At 36.7% G+C, this 6,401-nt stretch overlaps 1 long non-coding RNA gene across 1 annotated transcript; it reads left to right on the top strand.

The window, feature by feature from the left end:
* LOC109839478 lies at positions 5,424 to 6,306 on the top strand. The gene is made up of 2 exons (XR_002246646.1): positions 5,424 to 6,041; positions 6,262 to 6,306. It is a non-coding gene; the product is annotated as an uncharacterized LOC109839478 (long non-coding RNA).

Genomic DNA, 6,401 nt, shown 5'->3' with positions numbered 1-6,401 from the left:
CAAGCTCTAGACTTTTTAAAATGTTACAAATCTTCACAAAAAACATAGCATAACTGATCATATATTCAAGGCAAGCTCCAGGCTTTCAAAAATGTTACAAATCTTCAAAATGTACATAATATAACTGATATTATATTCAAGGCAAGCTCCAGACTTTACAAAATGTTACAAATCTTCAAAATTGCACAAATCTTCAAAATGTACATATAGCATAACTGACTCCATTAACTCTACCCAGCAATTTCTCTTTCACAATCTTCAAAGCAAGCTCCATACTCTCCAACTCTTTATAAGCAAAATTTACAGGTACAAAATTCCAGATTCTCCAGATTTCACACCTCTTGCTTTGCAAATCTATTGTGTACAAATTAGATTTAGTTCAACAGAAACGATACATTCATAAATTGATAAAACCAATTCTACAATTAGATTTAGTTCAACAAAAAGGGATAGCACAAAAGAACATCAATGAACTAACCCTAACCCCCCAACCCCGACCCCGACCCTAACCCTAATCGAGTATATAGAAATGAGATTTCACACGAAATCACTCCTCCTCGTCATCGAAAGAGATCCCGAAGCCAAAATCATCAAGCATCTTGTTGATCGTTGAAGAATTGTAGTGTCTCGTTGGAGAGGGTGGAGGTGTGTCCGGTTGCCTCGAGATCCGTCGTGGGCCTTTTCAATACATCAAGCACTAAAATCATGGGCCTTTCTTCCTTTCTTCTTCGATTTCTTGGAGGGGGCATGAGAGGTGGGATCGGAGGAGGAAGACAAAGCCTTGAGGAAGGAGGAAGACGAAGACCTGAGGAAGAAGGAAAATGAGGAGAGAGAGAGGGGGGTCTGGTTTAAGTGGGGGTATTGAAGGGTATTTTAGGGTTTTTATCATGTTTGGGTATGAATACCAATGTTGTATATACAGTATTTTAGAAATTGGGTTTAAAGGTAAAAACAAAAAGAAACTTGGGTTTAAGAATACAAAGAATAGTTATTGGGCTTAGAGGTAAAGATGAGTAAACAAATGGGCCTAGAAATAAAAAACCCAAAAAAAATTCTTCCTTCCCTTCCCTTAGTCATCTCCCAAACACACCATAAGAGTTGAGATCCACCTGCTTCGATACTACAAATATAATGATTTTCAACACTAATCTATCTTAACTCACTGAGCAAACAACTATCATCCCATATCCAATTTTGTGTTTTTAAAGGTATAATGATTTTGAGTATTAATCTATCTTCAACTCATTGAGAAGGGGGGCGGGGGGGAGCACTCCCCGTCCTAGTTAAAAGTCAAACCCATTTTAGCACTTGGACCCAAGAAACTTTGCTAAAACAGCCCTCGCCAAGATAATATACTTTAAAAAAGTCCCCGAAGTACCCAAAGACCCATCTCTTCTCCAATGCTGAGTCCGCATTCTTCTTCTTTCTGAACCCAAAAGAGGAAAAATATTCTGATTGCTCAAACCTAGATCTCTCAAAAAATTTGAATCTTTCGACAAAATTTAGTTTTTCTGAGAAGAATAAATCCCTCTCAAAAAAGGTTGGTCTTTCTGAACTTTAATGTCAAAAGCCCCTACCCGTCTTCTTCTCAAAAGCATGCAACAGAGGAGTCAAAACCCTCAATTTTGAACTAATTTTAGTGATAAAATTTTAGATTTTTTAATGAAGTTTACCCAGATCAATTAAGAAATCGCGTTCTGTAATTGAATCAACGATGAAGAAGACCGGTTTAGAGTCTGTGGTAGTGAAAGAAGGGCTTCATACAATTCACGTCGTAAGTTTTTCAAGATTCACACACATTTTTTTTACTTCGCCATGGACCTTATAAATTCCCTTTTCAAGAGAAGATGTTGAGAAGAAGCACAAAATTTATGCTCTAATTGATGAGAAATGAGTTCCTAAACAAAAGAATGCAAAGTTCATTACTCGCATATCTCTTTAACTAGTTATTGAACACACAATTCATATACAACTTTTCAAAACTTTGTGCTAAAAATATATGTATATATAATATATTTTTATATATGTATAATATATGTATATATATAATATATGTATATATAACATATTTCTATATATGTATAATATGTCATATGTGTGTATATATACTCTCTCTTAGTATATAAGTATATATAAGTATACTCTCTCTTATGTAAGTATATATATGTATAAGTATATATAAGTATACTTTCTCTTATCACTACAACAGACATGTCTTTTAGCGACAAATGTTTTTTCAAGAAAATTATTTTCCTCAACAAATATCACTTTCGACGAGGAAAATATTGTTTCATCGGTAAATATCAATAGGTTTTCTACGAGGAATATATTTTCCTCACAGCAGACCACCTTCTGTGATGAAAATTTTAGTTCCTCACTAAAGATGATCATGATTTGGTCTCCTAACTAGTTATTTTATTGGCGAGGAAATATGAGATTTTGGTGATGAACTTTTTCATCGCGAAATGCACATTTAACGAGGAAATAATCATTTCATCGATGTTCTTTTGGCGAAAAATAGAGGAAAACCCGCCAAATGTAACAGCGACAAAGTATGATTTCCTCGCTGAAGATCCATAATCTACGAGGAACCATTTCCTCATCAAAAGAATCAATTAGCGAGGAAATAATAGTTTCCTCATTATTAGTTTGGCGGGGAAAAAAACCCCGCCAATTTCAATGGTGACAAATTTAAGGTTTCCTCGCTAAAAGTTTTTGCTTTTACGAGGAACCATTTCCTCGTTAAAAAGAACCTATTAGCGAGAAAATTATAGTTTCCTCACCATTAAATTGGCAGAAAAATTTACAACGCCCGCCATATTTATTGACGATAAATTAAAGGTTTCCTCGCTAAATTTTTTGTTTTACGAGGAACTGTTTCCTCGTTAAAAAACCAATTAGAAATTAAAGGTTTCCTCGCTAAATTTTTTGTTTTACGAGGAACTGTTTCCTCGTTAAAAAACCAATTAGCGAGGAAATAATAGTTTCCTCATTATTAGTTTGGCAGAAAAATGTGCAAAACCCGCCAATTTTAATAGCAACAAATTTAAGGCTTCATCGCTAAAAGTTTTTGTTTTACAATGAACCGTTTGCCGTAAAAAAGAACCTATTAGCGATGAAATTATAGTTTCCTCATTATTAATTTGGCAGAAAAATATGCAACACCCACCAAATTCATTGATGACATATTGAAGGTTTCCTCACTAAATTTTTTTGTTTTACAAGCAATCCTTTCCTCGTTAAAAGAATCAATTAGTGAGGAAATAATAGTTTTCTCATTATTAGTTTGGCGAAAAAATGTGCAAAACCCGCCAAATTCAATGACGACAAATTTAAGGCTTCCTCACTAAAAGATTTTGTTTTACGAGAAATCATTTCTTTGTTAAAAAACCAATCATTGAGGAAATAATAACATCCTCATTATTCGTTGGCGAATATTTTGGTGGGAATTTGGGTAAAAAGTAGGTGGGGGTACTCAAAGAAAAGAACGGGCCTCTAATATCAATGGACTAACAAATATCCATATATAAGTCAACAATCATGGGCCATGCTAGTAGAAATCTCAACACCCTAGATGGAACATCCTAGACGATGTATTCCGTCAAGGATGTTAGGTGCCAAGGACTGGGATCCTCTACAAATGAAAACTTCCTAATATATCCTAATAATGAGATCCTGACCTTTTATTTTCATCATGGCCTTTCATTTTGCCACTCATCCTTGTGGGCCCCTCCTTAGTAAAGGATCCCAATTTAGGGTCTGTTTGTTTGCACCGAAGTAATTGTGAAGTAGCTGAAGTAAAAGAAGTAAAAGCTACTTCTGCTACTTCCAAGCAAAAAAGTATGTTTGGTTCTCTGAAAAACTTACTTCCAATACTTTTCTAAATGCTTATATGGCGCCTACATGTCATCCTTACTTCCAAAATATTTTTCCAGTCCTCAATACTCAGAAGTAGCTCGGAAGTAGTTAAAATGCATATTAATTAGGACAAAAATAAATTTTTTATTAATATTTCCTTTATTAGTTACTTCAAACAACTTTTCATTGATAACATTACTTCATAGTAATATTTCCAAATGTTATCCAAACAAAAAAAGTAAATGAAGAGGAAGAAGTTCTACTTCTATTATTTCTAAAAATATATGAAACAAACAAAAAAAATTCTATTTCCACTACTTCCTACTTCATAGCTTTGAAAGTTACTTTTATAACCTACTTCTTAATTCTAATACTTTCTAGGGCTGTTAATCGGTTTGAATGATGCGGTTAATAGGTGACACCGAACACCAAACCGATCTATTTTTGTAGGGCTGTTAATCGGTTTGAATGATGCGGTTAATAGGTGACACCGAACACCAAACCGATCTATTTTTTTGGTTCGGTTCGGTTTGGTTTTTCAAATAGGTGACACCGAACACCAAACCGATCTATTTTTTTGGTTCGGTTCGGTTTGGTTTTTCACTTATTTTCTCATAAACCAATTGTGTTCGGTTTAGTTCGGTTTGGTTTTTTCCTAGTTTATATCGGTTTTTTCGGTTATTCTATAAAGAAAACAAGTCTAGAAAAGTAGAAAGTAGAAATGTCTCATATTACATAACCATTTCCGAAAAGAAAAGAAAAGAAAAGAAATGAAAAAGGGCAGCCCACAATGCCACATAACAGTTTTCGAAAAGAAAAAAAGCGATGAAAAACTAGAATAGCAAAAACATGTAGATGATAGATCAGCACTTCAAGTTCAGCAGCAAGCTCCTCCATGACCAACATTTGGGGAAAGGGAAAGCTACAGTACTACGTGACAGAAGGGATTTCTTCGCCGGTGACGAGAGAACCCAAGATTTGGAGCCGATGGACGGGAGAACCCTAGATTTGGGGGCGATGGATGAGAGGGGACGAGACGGAGCGCGAAGGACCAAAAGCTCGTTGGGTTTGGGACTTTGGGGGGCGATGGACGAGAACTCAGATTCTCAGAAGCCCTAGAAATATAATTAAAGTCTAATGTAGTCTATTTAGTAATGTTGGAACGCAGGCCAAGGCCATCCTTTTTTTTTTTGCTTCATTTAAGCCCAAGTTTGAAGTTTCTACATAAAATTTTATGTATATTAATAATATATATCTATAAATAATATAATTTCCTTACAATATATATAATCGGTTTTTCGGTTTGGTTTCGGTTTCCAGACATCCGAAACCAAAACCACACCAAACATTTCGGTTTTCGGTTATTTTTTTACGGTTTGATGCGGTTTTTTCTTTCCTCAGTTTTTTCGGTTATGGTTCGATTTTGATGTGATTATTTTTTCGGTTATCGGTTTTCAAGTTACAACCCTAATACTTTCATTATCGAAACGGGCCCTTAGGTGCCAAAAGGCACGTCACCAAAACACCGTCAATTCCGTCTAAGATAACATCCCTGTTGTATTTTCGTTTGAGCGGGTTCCCAAATTTTCCAAACCCCGCTTCTAAAACGTTTCCCCCAAATTTTCAAAAGGCTCGTCAACAATGCTCTTCTTCATCTCAAACCCCAAATCCTTAAACCCTAGAACCTGAATTCAATGATCTGAGATAGTTCGGCGGCGACGGCAACGATGAACTCCGCTCCGCCTTCTTCGAGATCCAGCTCTTCTACGTCCGTATCTCCCCGCGCTCGATCGACACCGTTCCTTCATCCCTAACCCTAACTCATCTCCACCGTCCAATTGGAGTCTTCCTCGAGATCAACGGCTCAAAGATCCCCTCCTCCGATTAAACCTCTATCCTCCTCCGTCGCGACCGGATCGACTGCGAGACGTTGGAAGTGACCTACGTCAGCACCGACAGCGTCAAGCTCACTAGCCCCGTCGATTTCGAGGTGATCGATGATCGAGGGAACCTAATCCTTTGTGGATCGATGGAGAAGATGGAGCGGGGTGGAGCAACGGGAGTATTGGATCCAAGAAGGATCCGAAAACAGGGTGGAGCATGGACTGTTATTTGGCGGGTCGATTATTAATGGATCGGGTTTATTACAGTCGAAGTTGGGGATTGTGAATCCGTTGATTGAGGTAACAAACTTACCTGGAGATGTAGATAGCTGCTTGTTCAATTTTAATATCATCTCTTTCTCAGCAGCAATGTTTTGTGTGCATGTGTTTACATGAACATCTTTTCCACTTCAATTTGTCTCTTTTTGTTGCTTTTATGTTGAATCAGCAGCTTTCTTGCTAGTTCTTTAGTGCAATAGTTGTATATTCACATTTTGTGCAATTTGGCAATATGTCGCAGGATAGGGTACCTGCATTTTCACCTGAAAAAACAAGAACTTTCATACAAAACGAGTTGGGTGAGCCTATAGATGTATTGTTCAAACAATTTGAAGGTCGCCCTATAGCTGCGGCTAGTCTTGGTCAGGTGTTTGCATTGGA

Source organism: Asparagus officinalis, chromosome 4, assembly GCF_001876935.1.
Source record: "Asparagus officinalis chromosome 4, Aspof.V1, whole genome shotgun sequence".
Classification (NCBI taxonomy): Eukaryota; Viridiplantae; Streptophyta; class Magnoliopsida; order Asparagales; family Asparagaceae; genus Asparagus; species Asparagus officinalis.
The sequence above is the reverse complement of the archived record's forward strand: the minus strand, read 5'-3'. Positions and strand labels throughout refer to the sequence as shown.